Source organism: Taeniopygia guttata, chromosome 14 (genome assembly GCF_048771995.1).
Source record: "Taeniopygia guttata chromosome 14, bTaeGut7.mat, whole genome shotgun sequence".
In the NCBI taxonomy this organism is placed as follows: Eukaryota; Metazoa; Chordata; class Aves; order Passeriformes; family Estrildidae; genus Taeniopygia; species Taeniopygia guttata.
The window spans coordinates 1,941,522-1,960,933 of record NC_133039.1 but is presented as its reverse complement, the minus strand read 5'-3'; positions in this window follow the sequence as shown (position 1 = coordinate 1,960,933).

The window sequence follows — 19,412 nt, the reverse complement described above, 5'->3', positions numbered from 1 at the left end:
AGCAGCCCCAGGCAGTGAGTGCAGGCTCCTGGTGCACTTGCAGTGCCATGGCTCCTGCTGCCTCCAGTGCCAGCAACCCAACCCCTTCTCCCCATCCCTGTCCCCACAAAGAGACCAGATTATGATTATAAATTGTTGCTATAAAAAGAAAGTGTGATATGATCACAAATTAGGGCAATGCTTCCTCAGTGGTCATGCTGAGAACAAACTTCTGCTACCTCCAGTGAAGCCTGAAAGCTACCTAACGACCTGACAAAGCAAATCATTAGCAGCATTTCACCTCGGTCTTAAAATATTTTCATTGCAAATGACTCTCCCATTAGATGAATGCCCCTTGCAGAAAGTAATTACCCTTTCTTTGAACTTGCATTTCAGAAATTTGAAACAATGGAAAAAAATGACAGAGAAGAATAAGCAGATACTTTTTATGACTTCTCCCCCTTCCCTCTGCTGGTACCAAATCAATACTGGAGTGAGGGGCAGGTGAACAACCTGAATTTTCACAATGAGAGTTCAAGGAGGCTGCAAAAGATGTCAGGGCCAAGAGGCAGCTCCCACCAGCCATTCCTTTACAAGAGCTGTTGGGACACATGTGAGCTGCCAGGACACTTGGGTCCTTGTTGGAGCTCCAGAGTGCACAGCCCAGCACTGCTGCCTGTCTGTCTGTCTGTCTGTCTGCACACTGTTTGTGCTGAGCAGGGCACAGCAATCCTTACAACTCACCTCAAACAGGCACCCCAGCTGCAGGCTGGATTTTCTGAAAGGTTTTCTTGCTGCGTGTCCCAGCTAAGCTGAGTGTGAAAGCTGACAGGAGACGAAGCCACAGAATCTGGGCTGACATTTACAAGTTCTTCAGCTCTCAGAAACAAACACCGACTTGTAACTCTGCATCAGCAAATTATTCATTTATTTTTTTTCTGTGTGTGCATCTGCTGAGAGATGCTGGCTAAAATTACAGTGGTTACTCTTTCTGCATGTATCCACGTGTGTGTGTATATATGCATTAGCAAACAGATATTTAAAATGGAAAGGAAGAAAATGGAATTGTAAATGAATAACTGTATATTAATTCATTGTTTTAAATTAATATTTTGGTCATTCACATTAGGTTTGGCTCAAAATAACAAGTCCATCTATCTGAAGAAGATATATCCAGATGCTAATATCAGGACAACAATACAAGACTATGCTATTAGGAAAAAAAAGACAATTCTCTGCACTAAGAAGTCAATATAGCTCTTCTGTGAAAGAAATAAAGTGTGTATTTGTCTCCGTATAGGATTTTTCCAGACATGGGAGAAAGCTATTACAGAAGATGAATCAAAAACAAAGCAACATTTATTGGTCCTTTCTTTAAGGGAAGAGAAGAGAGAATAAAATTTGCTCTATCATAAAATATTTACATGTTTTTTTCTGTAAATCACAGTAGAGAGAAAATAATAGGACAGAAAAGGAAGATGATGTTCCAACAAAGATTCTGAAAGTGATTTTCTTCAGTACAGCTAGAAAGAGAGAGAAAGAAATAAAAAGAGAAAGAGTGAAACTGCACGAACCATTTGAGTTCTTTATCCCATGCATGTTAAGGAGCACTCCCTGCACACCCAGCACAGCCCAGCACAGCCCAGCACAGCCCAGCACAGCACACCCAGCCCAGCACAGCCCAGCACAGCCCAGCACAGCCCAGCACTCAGTCCTGAGCTAAACCACTCCTGCATCACCAGCAGCCTCCTCCTCCTCCTGCCACAGAGCCCAGCATGTCCTGTGTCACTACAGGACACGTGAAAGCACAAAGTGAGCCACTGCTATTTGCAAGGTAAAGAAGAAGGTTTATTTTCTGACTCCAAGTTTTATACTTTTCCAAAGGTGACAGTGGACTGGAGAGTGAATGGGCCACCTCTCCAAAGACACTGGACAAACCACCAGTACATCAAGTTTCTCCACCTCTATGAAAGAATGCAAAACAACATGTTGTTTATAGAAAATTGTGTGAGAAAGTTTTCTAACAGAATGTAAACTCAGAAGGCTTCAGAAAAATCTTAAGAATCAGGGCGACAGTCCTGCATCATCCTCACATGGTGACAAAACACCTCAGCACAGCAAACTCCCTCTGCACTCCTGAGCTGTGTGACCTGTCCTGTGCTGGGGACCAGGGCTCCAGGTTCCCCTGTGCTGGGGACCAGGGCTCCAGCCTCCCCCTGTGCTGGGGACCAGGGCTCCAGCCTCCCCCTGTTCTGGGCACAGCAGCTCCAGCCCAGCCCCAGGGGAGCCAAGGCAGGTCAGGGCAGTGCTGTGCAGCTGGAAGCCCCAGCTCAGGGTCCTCAGGGTGTCCCCAACCTGCACAGCTGGGCCAAGCTGGTTGGCATCACCTATATCTTACAAATCTCATATTGATACCACTGCAGTCATAAACAGTTTGGGGTTTTTCAGCTGTGTTGATTGGTTTTTGTCATCTGAACCTAAGTGCAGGTGTAAATGTGTGCAGGATCATGGCAATAATTCACAACTAAACCCCTCTGGATTTCAAACAGCTTCAGCTTTCACTATGAGCACTTCTACCATCTCTACTAATTGCACCCGGTGGAATTTTCTGGAAGTACGTCTTTAATTTCAAGGGGATAAAAAATATATTACATAGACTTTTTAGACTTTAGAATTAAAACAAAACTAATCAAACAGGAAAAAATCCACATAGTTTTACTTAGAAAACACCACAACATTTTCTCTTTAGCCACTTCTAGCAAATTTTTGTCCACTCCAACTTTAAATTCTGCTCAAAGCTGCTAATTTCACGGAAAAAAAAGTTGCCATATACCTCATATAATTCAGATATTGCACTGCAAAAAGTGTCTTCAAAGTGCAGATTTGGGCAAAGAACATCCTGCAGAGATTTGATAAGAAGCTTTTATACTTAAGCAATAGCTTTTGTGTTGTATGCAAGGAGGAGGAAATAGCTATTCAGACAGAAAAACAGTGATCTATTTTTGCAGAGGATGAAACCTGTGAATATAACAAAGATGATCTGCAGCACAAGAAGCACAGTGGATCACTGACATTGCCCTTCTGCCAGGAGATATGCACAGAATGCTTCCAGCTCACCACCAATTTCAGATTGCAGGCTGTGATGGATATTTACTCTTTTTTGTCCCTTAAGTCTGTTTTCCAGAACTGTCATAAGGTGACAGGACTTTGCAGGGGACAGTCACAATGGAGATAATGACCAACATAAGGACTAGAGCACTTTTTGTTGTGATTATTTTCCAAGACTCGCACTTAATTAGAGTTAGAGTGTGTCTCTGGAAATGTGCATGTGTTCTCTCCTCTCTATTATCTGTCACATCACATTTTTGCTCAACAAAATGCAGCAAACCTTTGAGTGATTTGTGGAATATATTAACATAGTTTAACACAGTGTGCATAAGCTTTACATGCTAGTGCTGTAAGAGAAGGTGATAGGTCAGAATAAAATGGATGATTTAAAAAAAAAATGTTGATTAATTTCTGTGGCACTGTTTCAAAAAGATCTGTTGGAACAGAAGACTCAACTCACTCCTTATGAATATCTTAATTGCACAAAGTGAAAGAACAATGCTGGGGCTGTGATCCTCCCTGCTCCACCACGCATTACTCCTACAAAGTTAGGGAACAGTCAGTGGTTTTTGTAATGTGGGGCTACATTTCAGCACTCATCCTACACACCCTTGCTGGGTCCTCCAACTCAGCTGTCTCATCTTGGAGCTCTCATCTTCCTTTGTTCCAGCCACCCAAAACCAAAGCTCAGCATGTTCTGAGGTGTTTTTCTCTTGAAGGATGGGATTATGTGGTAGAATAAATCTTTTTTTTTTTCTTGGACTGGCCCCCAAGGAGAGGCACAGTGACTTTCACTTGGGCATGTCAAGGCTGAGCAATACCCAGGTGCCTGTACAGCACAAGGCACTGTCTGACACTCTCAGTCTCAGTCAGGATGAGGGGAATTTTTATCAGCCATTGCTTCCAGTGGGACCAAAATTTTCATCCAATATCATCAACAGCGTGGAGAGGGGACAGCACTGCCACAGCCCCCAGGCCTTGCTGGGATCTCCTGGCTGTGCTGCAGTAAGGACAGCCATCCATAAAGGTAAACATCAATTTGTCCTGAATCTCGGCCTCTCTCAGCTGCCTGCTCATAATTCAGAATAAAACAGCAGCCAGGCACCCCCTGAGCATCCATCAGGGCGTTGCTGCCACTCTCCCAGTGGGCTGCTTCTTTCTGCTGGAACTAATTGACCTCTGACCTGTTTATTGCTTTAGTGCCACCAACTTATCACCAGTTTATTCATCAACATCTGGTGGTCGGAAAATTGTATTTTACATTATTATCTCTCAAATGGATAGCTAATGCTGCTTAATGGGGCAGTTATATGGTATTATAGATTCATTTTTTCTCATTTTGCTAATGAATGGAGAATCTTCATCAAATAAATATTTGCCAGTTGGCTTAATATCAAAGCTGCTAATTAAAAACAGAAAAACGTTCTATATGTGGAGAGCTGAATGGTGGTAGCATGTGGGTTTAAGAAGTATCATTTCAGCCATACTGTACTTGCACAGAGGCCAAATTGGCAATCAAGTGATCAGTGTGAGGGAGGTTGAGCTGTATTTACATATTGTCTCAGTAAAATGCTACTGATTTATTTCTCTGGTGCCAGACACAATAGCAGCGTAGCTTAAATTGGCTTCTTTCCTGGCTTTTACAAAAGAAATTGGAAAAAAAAAAAGGCAAATAAAATATGGAAATAAAAATATGGAAATAAACAAATCTTGGACACAGTCCTAAAAAATTTGATTCCCTTCACCAGCTCACATAACTACATTTTCCAAAGGGGATGGGCAGAGATGGTGTGACCTGGTATACAGAATTCATGAAACATCTCTGCATAAACATGTGAATTTGGAGTAAACACAGTTGGAGCTGACAAAGAGCAGCACTGAAGGGAAGGCTGCACTTCAGCGGGTGTGCCCTGGGGCTCAGCTCCTGCCCCACATCTGGGACTGCTCAAGTCCAGGCTCTTACAGGAGCTCCCCAGTCCCAAAGGACAGAGAGTTTACAGAGAAAAAGTTGTTGTTTTACTACATACAGAAACATGCACGCATCTATTACTGTGGGATTCTTTTCTACACTAATATCTCGTGGTGACAGCTGGTAGTAGTCAATGCACAGAAGCACTTCAGTTTTTCTTTCCATAAAAATCTTTTCTTCTCAGGTCAAGATCCTGCACAGGGCTTAGAAAATCATCTTTACAAACAAAACTGCTGACTTTCACCATGCAGATGTACGAATGCATTTTGCTTGCAGGGCTGGATTTTGCCTGCAATCCTGCATTCCAGGAGCTTACAAATAAATGAGGGTTACCCTGGAATCAAACAGGACTATTCACAGGCCTGATTCACACAGGAATTCAGGTGGGGTTTGCCAAAGTGCTGATGTGAATGTGAGTGAAATTTAACCTGCATTTCTCACATATTCCTTCTATGAAAAGGTGAGCAGAGACTGCTGAGAACATTTTTACCCCCTCATGTGATGTCTAACAAGAAGCTGTAGTTTCAGTTTAAGACTTCATCATCATTTAGCATAGCTCACCCATGCCATGTTTTCAGCACAATCCACATCATCTGGAGGCAAAGCAGTAAAGGTGTAACAAATACAAATTATTGTAATAGTGCTATCAAAATGTGAAAATCTCTATTTTTCCAAAACCAAATAGAATATACCCTAATCTAAAGCTACTGAAGCACACAGAAGCTGTGCCAGCTCTAACATATCCATTGGCTTCATGGACCATTAAATAGCACAAATGACTCTATGAATTCTTTCTGAAAACGTCAATACGTTTCTAATACCCTGGGCACAATTCTCCTAATATTTGGGTGCACACTCCCTGAGCCTAGGGCCCAGCTCAGCTCCCCAGCACCCTCTTTTTCCATTTCACTTAGTGGCTGCAAGTCACTGGAGCAGACACAGCCCACACAGCCTCAAAATTGCAATTTTACTGCTACACTTTTGAGAAACTACTTAGGGTGCTGAAAGCATGGGGTGAGCAGTCCTTAGAAATGTATATAATATAGTGAAAAGTAAACACCAAAGCCCAGGAAGTCATTATAAAAGTGTTTGGGTTTATTTATTTTGAGAGCTCTAATGCATTCTTGAGTGAAGAAAATAAACCAAAGAAAATAGAGAAAAAAGAGGGGGGAAAAGCTGTGTCAGGCAGATTTACATCATTTTATCTGCTACTTGTTGCTAGATCCATTGGCACACAGATGATGGAAGTGCAGAAGAATTAATGCTTCACTAATACAGTTTATGTGAACCTAATGTAGAAGAGTCATGAACCCAGCATTTTTAAGAAGTGAAAAAAACCCCTGAGATATATGCCAGGTTTAACATACATTTAAAGGGCGCTTTCTCTTGAATTTTGTGATGGTTCAGAAACACCTGACTGCAATATATTACTGAGTTTAGAATTTGTAATGAATTCTCCCATGAGGCTTTTGTTGCAAACTTACTGAGAAACAGCTGTCAAACTGTAAAGTGAATATCTATGCTACCTCTTTTCTAGTGTAAAATAACATGGGTTTTCCAAGAAAATTGCCTAACTTGGCGCAAAAACCCCCACCAAAACAAAAAACCAGATCAGCAATACGTACTGAAACACACAACCCTTTAGCCAGGAAAGATCTTTGCTTTATGGGTATATAAAATACATGCTCTTGCAACAAGCTTGAAGCTTATTTATTGTTCCCAAGTGGCTACTGAAAACTCCTTAAATGTTGTTTGATGGAGTAGTGATTCTTTTCTGCCTTACTGGTGTAAACTGAATATATCTAAGAGCAGAATATATTGGCAATAAAAAAAGGGTTCTTTTTTTCTTTTTTTTTTTTTTTTTTTTTTTTTTTTGAGATCTATCAAAATAAAATATACTTGGGAGGCTTTGAAGTTAAATTTTAAAAAATCCTTTGGATATTGCCTTTCATTTCTAAGAGCACAATTTAAATTCAATCTGAGGGTTTGCATGAGACACCTCAGGTGCTCTCTGTCCCAAATTCACTTGATTAATGTTGCCTTAAAAGATTTGCTGAAGAATCAGACAAATGTAATTAGAGGAGAGGAAGCTCATACTATACATAGATCATCAAAGGATAAGTAGGGAACCTTATTTATTTTCAGAGGAGACAAAGAATCTCCATAAAATTGTAATAATCTCATCAGATTAAAAAAAAAATAAATTACAGTAATAATTAGGAGAAAATAATGAAAGCTTGCATGAGTACATGACCCAGGTTCCCTGGTACTTTATCAGCAGAGCTGTCCCACACAGGGCACAGTGGAAACATTGCTGGGGCTGAAGGGAAACAATCCAGGTACAGAAAAACCCTGCAGAAATATCATCCATTGTTTATGGGCTGGTTTCCCAAAGCAGGGATCCTGCACAGAACCAGGGCGTGCCCTGGAGCAGGAGGCTGGGGAATGAGGAGGAATTGCCCATTGTCCATCTGGAGTGAACTTCCACCAACAATTTCCAGAGTGCACAGGGTACTCCTAAACCCTCAATTCCTGTGTGGGTGAAATCCTGCAAGAAGTTTCTACACTGGGCTCAGCTCTGAGTTTTGACCACTGAAATTCTAAGTGCTAGAGGTGACTCAGTTAAACCATAGTGCTTTTAGGGAAGTGCTGACTACCTCTGTCACCTATGGAACCACTGCTCTTGGAGCTGCAAATGTAAACACCAGAATGACTCAGAGCAAATAAGAGTACTTTTGTATTGAAATGCAAATTTTAAGGTTCTTTTCCTGTTTAAATCTGCCAAAATTCACATTTTTTTCCATTGAACACGAAACAGTGCTTAATGCAGTTGGAAACTGGTCATCTATCCCCTCTGAGGCTGGTAATTTATGTTAAACATGTGGCCTGAAGAAAAAGGAACCTGTAATACCACAACCAGTAATAGAATAAACATCTTTTCAACAGATAGATGAAAGCAGCACTTTGATGGGACAAAATGGCCTCATTACTGCACGGGCATACCTCCATGCTTTAGGATTTTTTCCATACCACTAGAAAGAGTTAAGAGGTAAAGAAAAGAAATAAGGTCCACTAAAGCAGTATCATAATACTGAAATAATTCAGGTGGGTTAAAATCCAAGGTGAACTGCAGGCAGAGAGGGGTGCAGGCTGCTCAGCATTAGAGTTCTTCCTGCACAGAACACCACAGTTCCTTGTGCCTCATTTGGGGCATTGTGAATTTAACAAAGACCAGGTTTCTAAAGGTACTTTCATGCCTGCTGTACTTTTGAAGAGGACCTGAGACAGGAGGTGTGGGGTGTCTAATCTTACTGCACAAACTCCTCCTGCTGTCATACTGAGAGACAAACACTTCCAGAGTGATCGTCCCTCTGCCTTCAGACAGAAGGGTTTGCTTGGGGTTGTTTGCATTTCTTACAGCAAACGTTTCAGCCAAACAACTTGACCTGTCAGACAGCTACAGGCAAATCCCAGCCCAGCTGTAAAAAAGCACTACAAGCCTCAGAACACCAGTGTAATGACAAATACCTCAAATATCACAGGGTACAGAAAGAGATCGTCGGGCAGAGAAGGGAGATGTTTGCAGCAGTGAATGCTAAACCTCTGACCTGCTGTTTGTCACAAAGGGGCTTGCTGAGCCTTGGTACAGTTGAAAAGATCTGTAGTCAGGTTATCAACACAGGCCAGTGAGTTGGAAAAGGACTGGCAAGTCCCAGTGGCACAGCCACAGCAAGCCCCTCTACCTGGATGTGTTTCAGAACCAGCAGCAGACCTCCTCTGCCCAAATACAGATGTTCCTTGGCCTCTTCCACTGGGGGATTTGAACTCTTACAAGGAATTACAGCTCTGACCTTTCTGTCAGACAAGGTCTGTGCTTGCCCAGGCAGATTCATACCCTGACGCTGCCTTCGGCTGCAGAGCAGTTCGCAATTGCTCCATACACATTTTACACTGATCCAAGAACTCCTAGAGAAATGTTTTGTTCATTTGTTTTCACATCACTGACCTTTGCAGTGACAACTCAGCAGCTCACAGAGTTACCCATCCATGCAGTCCTGGCTGGAAAAAGGTTGGCTGGTGTTCCACAACAGGAGAGCATCACAGCTGAGTGGAAGGGTGCTTTTCCCTCTCCACTTTGAGTCAGGTTTGGGGAGGGTGTCTCTAATAGAGATGTGGCAGAACAGAAGCCAGCGAGGCCGAAAGCCACCCCATTCCCACTGCAGCATAACTCTCTCCCACTGCAGCCTTCCAAATTTCTTCTGGATTCAGTTCCATGCCTAATTAGAGATGTAAAATGGTAAAAGCTACAGAAAAAGATCCAAGAGCACTCAGCACTGTATTCACTCCAAGGACTCTCTTGCAGGCTGGCAGCCAGGGTCACCCCATCCCCAGACAATTTTCCTCCCTCTTTCCCAATTTTGAATCTAAACCAAGGACTTAGTGAGTGACTGCCCATCTACTGCAGCTCAGAGTTGGCTGCTCTGTGGGGAAAGGACAGCCTCAAATGGAAGGAACTGAGCTCAAACATCAGCTCCGAGTGCCTCTGCTGATTTGGCTCTAAGGGAAGTAGGACCAGGTTCACATGGAGGGGCAGTAACCTTCAGTAGCTTGAAAACCAAAAGCAGACAAGTTTGCAAACAGATGACAGAGTCTAGCTAAGGCACTTGCTTTAATAAAAGATGATACGAACACCTAAAAAGCTCAATTTTTCTCCATCTCTTAGCCCATCCCTGTCCTATTAGTGTTGTGACATCACAAGAAAAGCAGGGATCTGGGTTGGATAATTCACCAGAGAAAAGAACTGTCTTTTCACTAGGAAAAGAGCTCCATAGCTGCAGTATCTCTGCCCAGCACAGGAAACAGGGAGCCTCCAGCAGGAGGGAGGGAGGGAGGGAGGGAGGGAGGGAGGAGGCAGCCCCAGAGCAGGAGACAGCTCAGACCTGGGCTAGGGACACTCAGTTGCAGCTTCACTGCAGAACATGACCAGTGTTTGGATTACAAAGGTACTTAGGTATCCAGAAGTACAACTTGGCTGCCTAATTTGATTTTCAAAAGAAAATTAAGTGGATTAGGGGTTAGATTTTTTTTAAGGGATTTAATTTCCTACAGGGACAGGGCAGTACCCAGTGGGAGAGTATTACAACTCAATTAGGATTATGACAAAGAGCTTATGTTTGTTTTCCCTATTCACACAATTTATAAGGGGTCGAAGGAATTTTGTATAAATAATCAAATTATAGCAAACCTAAAAACACTTGGTTCTTCTGATAGATATCAGTTGTATGAAACTTCAGGCCAAACAAAATTTCAGAATGTGATCACTACCAATCAAAAAAAAAAATATTCAGGGAAGTTCTGCTGCAGCAATTACTCTAACCACTGGGGGTTTCTATAAAATATTGGTATTTCACTCAAGGCATTTACCCTCAAAATCTAAAAATAACCAAATACTGACAGTTAATTTTTATTCTTTGTTCTTGTTGTAAATATCTCAAAGGAATCTCAGTTTTTGGCCTCTTTTTTACCCTCCCTGGTGGGGAATATCTTACTGCATTCTTCTACAATGAAGGCACGCTCTCTTGGTTCTCCAGTCCTTGTTATATTCTGAAACAAAAAACTGCACTGAAATCCACTGCCCCAAGTATTATCTCATCTGATTTTGGAAGGAAGGATAACAAGCATAATCCTACCATTTTTCTGAAATCCTAAATTCTCCATATTCATGAACAATTGCCAGCAATAAATTCAGAAAACATCCACCTATCTGAAAATGTAACTTTTACCAAAGTTGGTTCCCATGCCAAAAGCTTCAATAACAGAGACTGTGACAATCTTCTACAGACGTAGGAAGGTAGAACTCAGAATCAGGTATTAAGATCTCTCACAGCTTCTTGCTACTTCTGTCTAAAGCAAAACCATTACAGTGTAACCCTTTATTTCCTAATGAAATACATTTGGGATTAGAAGCTGACAGAGGCTGGAGCCAGGACTTTGCCCCACGGCTGTTTAGAAACTTCAGTCCGGTTAAAGAATTTCATGACACTGATTTTGTACAAATGTTCCTTAAAAGCTGAGAAGTAACAGCATAACTTTAAGAATTTCATTTTCACTGTGGAATGGTGCAAAATTCCCCCCCTGAGGCAGGCGTGTTACCTCATTGAATTAAAAACCAATAAATTTAAAGTAAAAAATAAAAGAAAGGGGGAAAGGTGTAAGAAACAGGTGGAAAGGCACTGATGCTGTAGGAGTTCTGACAAATCATCTTGGCACGTAGTCCCAGTGGTGATGAGAAATTGTTCTGAGTGTTTTATTTATTTTTTTTACATGGCAGTTACATGGCAGAACAAGAAATGCACTTGAGGCAAAGTTGTAGAATACGGTTAAATTAGTAGGCTTATTTTATTAATACCCATGAAAATATAGTGATGAGAGAGAATTATTCTACTGCACAGCCAGGGTAAGAACACACAGTAGCTTGTGTCCCAGCCCTGCAGCCTGTCACTTGTGCTCAGTGCCTGTGAGTAAACACCCCATGGTTTAACACAATATCCTGAGGTAGTATTTCTGTACTGGGAATTACAAACATTGCTTTTTCTTACCATAATGGATAAATCTAGTGACCTTTATTTACAGTACATCAAATTCAACAGACTGTTGTCCATGTTTTGGCTTTGGAATGATGCATTTAGCTATGTGTGTCTTCTGCCTTGTACCCTCATGATTAGGTAAATGACTTTGAGTCAATTAAACATGCAAAACACACTTTACCAAGGCATATTCTTTAACAGAAACTGAACTCCAATGTCATTCATCCCCCAGGCAGTATTTGTAGCCAGCAGAAGAAACCTAATGTGCACAATTCTCTTGATAAGAAGAGTGAGAATTAGAAACTTGGAGGTTTACTTAAGCAGATTCAAGTAGCCCTGGAAACAGGTAACTAATGCCAGACAAACTTGCATGCTTCAGCTCACAGTGAGTTCGTAAACCAAATTCTGGGTTTCTGTTTGCAGGGTTTGGACTCTTGCCTGAAGAGACAAGTTAGATTAATTTAAATCTCTGAATTAAAATTTCCCAGGAAAGACAAGAGAAAGCTGTTGTGATGGACAGAGGACAGAGCAGATGCAAACAAGGGCCCAGGTTTAAGTGAAAGAAGAAGGTTTGCACATCAAGTCACCGTGGGTACAGATTTCCTACCTGCCTTTAGAGGTTCTGCAAAGGGCACACATGCACAGGGAGGACAAGACCTTAGAGTGTCACCCCAAGTCAGGGCTGATTTGTGGGGTGGGGGAGAGGCTGTTCATGGTTTGACTTTCATAGGTAAATCCAATAGTTGCAATTCTATCTGCTAGTTCCATTTTGGTGGGTTTGTATTTACTGAAGTTTTGATTTAGTCACATAAGGCACCAAGAAAGAGCAAATATACTGCAATTTGTGTGTGTGCTTTAATGTATTCTCATTTTGTTACCAGAGGGAGAAGAAATCTCATGGTAAGACTGTATGAATCTGTCTTCCTCCAATGCCATTAGTAAAATGTCATTTTGATTTGAACCTACTGTGACCTACTTGAGCAAAACACCCCCATGCTGCATACACTATATATCAGTGTGCATACATATATATATGTATATATATATCAGAGAACTTTTCATTAACTGTTAAACTGCATAATGGTGTTTATATATGAGCATGGCTTAATTAGCTACATAATGAAAAGTGCAATGAAAATGCAAAAGGATTTGGAAAGGCTGAGCTGCAAGACTAAACTGGATCTCAACATGTCCTGGGAATACTGAAGTTTGTATAAAAAGGTCAAAGTCTCACCTCCCATTGATAAATACAACATTACATAAATAAATGTTATGTGTGGGGTCCTTATCAGACAGACTCACAATTCACTGGAGAAGACAAGGCTGATGGATTGTTCCTTGGGCAGCAGCAGTGCTCTGCAGAAATGTGGTTCACATCTGCAGCTCAGCTCGCTTTGCAAAAAACAGCCAGCACCCTTCTAAGTCACTGTGGTGGAAGAATGTTTTCACAGAAACATGTGTGTGAGCTGGAGAAGCTGCCCCAAGGCACAAAATGTCAACTGTGACAAGCATGAGGGAAAACATCTTTTAGTCCAAACTAGCAGATTTTTGTGATGAATGTGAATGGAGCAGATTCCTTAGAAGGGAAGATCCTTTTTGAGGCTGTAGCTCCTGGAGGAGATTATGCAGCTCAGGGACTAGTCCAGCAAAGGTAGGGTGGTTTGTCTGGAAATGCACTGACAGCAAGCTGAAAACAACCCCACATTTGTGGGGAGAAAAGGTTTTAGTCAGTAACAAAACAGGAGAAATTAAGAGAGAAATTAAAAAGCAGCCTAAGCTCAGCCACATCAGTGGAACAATAAAAACCAAAACCAAACAACAAAAACTGTCTGCAATGGGAGGAATGAAAACAAGACCAAAACAACATCAATAGCAAATAATGCCCATGGCTACTGATTTGAGCATTGCAGGGAGGAAGAGCCTTCCTTGTGTGGTGAACTTTGGACAGTCATGGTCAGAACTGCTCACCAGGATGCATTTTCTCTCTGCCTAGGGACACAGTGTACAGAGATGCACTGGGTAAGAGAAACATTGGGCTGAGATTCCTCTGCCCTCCTCAATTTCAATTTTTTTTTCTCATTAGGTTCAGTCTTGTGTATATATATTTATGCAGTACATATTAGTCAACTTCTACTCAGTTTAGAACCAAGTGTCAAGATATTCAGGTACTGTTGCACTGGGTCAGAAGCACCAGCAAGTGCCAGACAGGAATCAATGGCTGTGCCTAAGCTTCCTTTCCAGGCTGAGCATGCAAATTCTTCTCCATCACTCTTCAAAGCCTAAAATATACCAATAGACCACTCCTTTATGAGAAGGCACGAGAAGACTTCACAGAAATTAGGTTATTTCTAGAAAATTTTAGAAGTTTGACAATGACCTTATAAATGTCCATGACAGCTTTCCAAGATCCTCATGTGTAACTCAGTGAGCTCTTCTAAGTTACTTAAAAAAAAAAAAAATAAACCTCACAAAAATGACAAAACAAATATGTACTGATAAAGGCATAGCAACCTCATTTAATTCTGTTCCCCATGTCTGCCAGATGCTAATTAGGAGCTGGTCCTCATGACATAAATGGGATCCAGCTTGGTACTTCACCAAAACACAAAAGGCCAAATTCCAACCCAAGGTTTCATTCTGTCCTACCCTAATGGCTACAAAAAGCTGCACAGCTGATATCTGGATCAGATTCAAAACTTTCCCAAGATGTATCTCTGTTTACATCCTGATTTTTGAATCCAGCTCATCTCTAATTATTATTATCACACAGAATGTCAGATCTCAGGCTATGCACTTTATATTTCTCCCTATAAACAATTAATTAGCTTGCTACAGCCTTTCTATAAATACCTTGTACGTATAAATTATTCTCATCCGCTCAGACAAACAAAAATCCCAGTTCTGTTTTTTGTCCTGTGATTTTCCCTAGTGGTCTGCAGCTGTCAGGCGGCCAGACACACATGTGTGCTTTTCATATTTGGAGATAAAATAAGATTATGGGGCTAATTGACAAAGTTTTTTGGATTGAGTTAGAGCTTGAGAAACCAGGTTTTCCCCAGAAAATGTCTGAAAGCAGCACTTCTATCAAGTTAACAGAGAGCTGCCTCCCACACCAGCTGAAATGCTGTTCACTGAGCAGCGTGGATTCCAGGGTTTGAGGCATCATGCTATTGTGGGACAGCATGCATATGGCTGCCCAAATTGTGCTGACAGTTTTTCCATACTCATCCCATAGGTGCTGACAGGCAAGATCAGGCCACAACTTCAGCTGTGCTCCCAGCAAGCCACCTCTTGTCTCCAGACAACTTCTTTGCTTCCCTGCACAAGGTTTTCACCTCCACGCTGCCCAGGGAAAGTGTGCAGCCAGTCCTCTGCCATGTCAGGGCACATTGCTGTGACTTGGCTTCACTTACAGATCGGCTGAATTTACACAAAACATCCTTGGCCATGTGCTAATGTGAGGTAGGCTTTGTGTGTGTATAAATATATGTATATTACATATATATATATATATAAATATATTTCAATTGGACTAATAATTGCAACAGTCATGAATATACAACAAAGCAAACTTCAGTGTGAATCTACCAGAGGCAGCTACCAGAGCCATCCCTTTCAGTCTGTGTGCACCCCACTGTGAAATATGCACACTGAGCATCTTTGTCTCATGCCTGCGTTGAGGCTGAGTAAGAAATATTGGTAAAGCACTTTGGAAGATTGTCAAGCAGCGCAGCCAAGCGTGCTGCTCATTTTGAAGCACTAATCTCTATGTTTTTCCCCACAATCTAGCATACAATCATGATTGCACCCAGCCAAAGAGAAGAAACTGGGATTATTGGATATTTTCATGTTTCACTGCATAATGCTGCTATCAGAGTGGGAACAGCAAGACACTGATTGTCCTTGTTTTGTGGCCTTGAAGTTGAGGGAGCAATCACTCTGATTACCTTCCTCAGACCCAGCCCGGATGAGCAGAGCCTTCCTAAGCTTGTTGTGATTCTGCCACGCCATTAGCCAGTGAAATGCCCACAATCACACCAAGCATCTCCAAGAACAATCCCTTCACCTGCTTGTTGCTGCTTTTCAGAAAAACCACCCTGAAGCCTCAGTGGGTGAGCAAACCTCTATCAGCAGTGCTTCAAACAGCCCTTTGAGCTCATGTGGGTGTCCAGCAACAGGCTTGGAGAGCCTGAATTCTGCTTTTGGCATTAATTTTGGGTGTCCTTGGGGCAAGTCCATTTTCCCTTGTTTCAAATTTCACTGAGGACAACTGTGTCATGAAGAATTAGCATCCAGGTTTGGAAATGGAAACAAGGATGGGGTAGTTACTGGTACTGGTTTAAGAGTGTGTGCATCATGTTTCAAGCACCTTTCCTCATTTCACACATTTCTGTTCATCTCCCTCACATAAGATGTCCCTGACACATGAATTTTCCTTCTGCTTTGTCAAATTAGTTAGCTTTTGACATTTTACATTTTTGTATTCCAAGCAGGCCACCAAAGCAGTAATCTCTGTGAACTATAAAATTCTCATAATTCTGGAGATGAAAACCTACCTTCTGGTTTTCTATTTTGTATCACTCAATAATATGAAATGCCAACTTGTTTTGTTGACTCTTCGCCCCTTTTACTTCAGTTATTTAAGTGGCTTAAAGACTCATGCAATAAAGTCACATAAAGTCTCAATTATTCTTCTTTTATCTATGCTAAATTGTTTTAGTCAACAACTGACTTGGATTCACTTTAAGTATGATTTTATCTGGTTACATTTGCTCTTGAAAGTTATTGCTCTTCTCTCATCCATGCTTTGACCAATACTAATCTACTCTGGATTTCATTTTCTGGGCATCCCGCAGAGTTCAGAACATTATTGATATTCAGGATTCGTCTGTTCTAATTTGAGTTTCTCCTAACTATGACTGCAGACAAAGGCAACTTTATTGTAGAGAAACATTAATTGGAAATAGAAAAGTATGACTTTCTTAGATTGTGTTAAGAATTCCTCTCCCTCTCTCCCCAAAGCCAAGCTGAGCTGTTCTCTGTGTCAGGTTATATACCCATGACTAAGACCTGGGCATGTCTGAGCCTCTCCAACGACAGCACAAATCCCAAGCAGATAGAAAAGCCATAATTAGCAGATGTTGAGTTTGTATGAGCTGGTAACTGGGATAAACCACATCATCCCCAGGCAGGCTTTGTCTGTCAGTGCAGCCACCAAGATTTGAACTAAACAAGAAAAACGATTTTTTTTTCCAAACAACAAGAAGGAGAACACAGTGGACAATCATTCTAGGAACCTTGTTGATGAGGCATCATATGGAAGCAAATATGTGAATACACAAAGCAGACCAGAGGCAGTGAAGAAACTCAAGTAATTGACTCATTGATTAAAATATATGGGGAAAAAAAAAGACAAGTTTGTTTGGTTTTTTAAATTCCATTAGATCTCCATGTGGGAGAAAAGAGAAGGTGGGGTCACTGAACCAACACTGCTCTAGCACAAAACCCACATGGCTCAGCAGGGGAGGGACTGCTGGTTTCCATACATCCATCTTCCATCCTATTAGAAAGGAAGTTAGGATTAAATCCATCCTCCAGCCCCCACACAGTGCTAGTGTATAGTTTGAACTCTGTTTTCTCAGAAGCAGGGAAAAATAGAAATGCCCTGGACCTCAAAAGAACAGCCAGCTTCTAGGGGAACATTTCTTTATTAATAAATGTCAGCCCATTATTAGAGCTCACATTATTATCAGCATCATTATTAGGAAAGTATAAATTATGGTGAAATTCTTATTTAGGGAGAAACCTTTGAAAAACTGATTTTTCCTTTCAGAAACCATTTTATTTTTAAAGAAATACTTTAATGTTATACTCTTTTTAATTAAACAGTAATCTACATATCTCTGTAGGTTTTCTTTCCAAAATACGGGTTTCAAAAACAAAAAATCAGTTTTCTTTGTTTCTCCATAATGAATAAAAATTCCCATCTAACTCTTAATTGATGTTTAACTTCACACATCTCTCTGCAGCACCAGTCTGCAGGAAAATCATGCTGCAGCTGAAGGTGAAGAGCGTTCTATAGGTGTTACATCAGTATGACACACTGAGGGTGTGCTGGGTCTGTAAAGAACCCAAAGTGGTGCTCCTATTCTCAGTAACATAACTAAAAAATAGTAAATGTAAATGAAACATTTCCCTAATACAGTAAATGATCATCTGTAATTTCTCCATTTATTCTGCCTTTTTTTTAATTCCTCGATTTACTTTTTTCTTTTTCTCCTAGTTCCTCACCTTACAAATGACATTATGTGAACACTCCTTGCACTACTCTGAATATCTGCTTGGCAGGCCTGTGAGGACTTTTTACCCGTCCATACAACCTTAGCATTGTTGTGAGAGGTTTAGATTGTTACTAACACAATAAAGTGTGAAAATGAATTATAATGGTATTATTACTGCCTTTGGATTCCCTGGTGCAGGATCTGTACTGCATTTTTTGCAACTGCAGAGTCAACCACTTCTATTAATAAAGGTAAATTTAGAAATCAGTATGCTCACTCATATCAAAATTCTTATTTTGTGAGCAGGTTTGTTTTCTCCACAGTAGTTTGTTTGTTTTTTTTTTTTTCCTCTATTATTTTCCTAAATCTTTTCCCAGTGTTAAAATATTTTATAAATAAATGGTTTGACATTTTCTCTGGTATGTACCTATACCCCAAAGAATTCTTTAATGGCTGTTTATGTCTCAGAGAAACTGGTGTTAAAGTGCAATTTCTCAAGTAAGCAACATGCTGATGCTCAGTAAATGATACAGATTATTTTAGATAGGAGGAACTGAGCTGGGTAATTCATCAAACCCACCTGACCTGACAACTCCTTTCATTATTTTACATCAGTAATTGAGATGCCAGAACGTGTGATGATGATGACCTAAGATGACAATATCAGTCCACTTCAACCACCCTGCACGTGCTCATCGATGAGTGATGCTGCAGCATCACACACAAAGTCCTCTGCTGCCTTTCCAGAGGGTGAGACAGCTCCAGGGATTAATGTCTGACTTCACCTGAACTCTTTTTTTTGCTATCATAAGCAATGAGGTGCCCCAGGAGCTGTCCTGGAGGCAGCAAAGGGCCAAATGCAGCCACAGATATTCAGAATACACTACACTTAACGGTGAAAAGTTTATTTCAGAGAGAAGAACTGATATCCAAAATTTCTGCTGCTACAGACACCTTTAATTAGAAAGCTTATTTTACTTCCTGAATATTCAGAGAACTTCACACTGGCTTCAAGCTGGTTTCATTTTCCAATCTCATACTACAGCAGGAGCTATGCATAAAACGACAAAGAAGTTTTATCTGAGTGTTTTGCTAGAGCTAGAACTGCACTTTCCACAGTGAGGTGTAACTCTGGAAATATTTCCCCACAGCAATCTCTGTATTTACTGGCAGCAGTCTCAGGCTCTTCTCTGAGGTCCAGGAGGCTGCACTGGTGGGAAGTGGCAGCGCTGCAGCAAAGCCAAAGTCAAATCCCTGGCACTGAGAGCACCCATGGCCTGGCTGGGGGGCAGAGAAGCACAAGGGCATCACCAACTCCAGACTTAGGGGCTGGAGCAATTCCTTCCAGTACCCTGTCAGCAGCATCAGGAGCCATTAAAACAGAAAGATGATGATGTGATTAATTTTTCTGGTCACATATCATACTGCCCAAGTCCTCCCTGCTTTTTTCCCCTCTGGCATGTGAGTTAATTTATATGAGGAACTTTC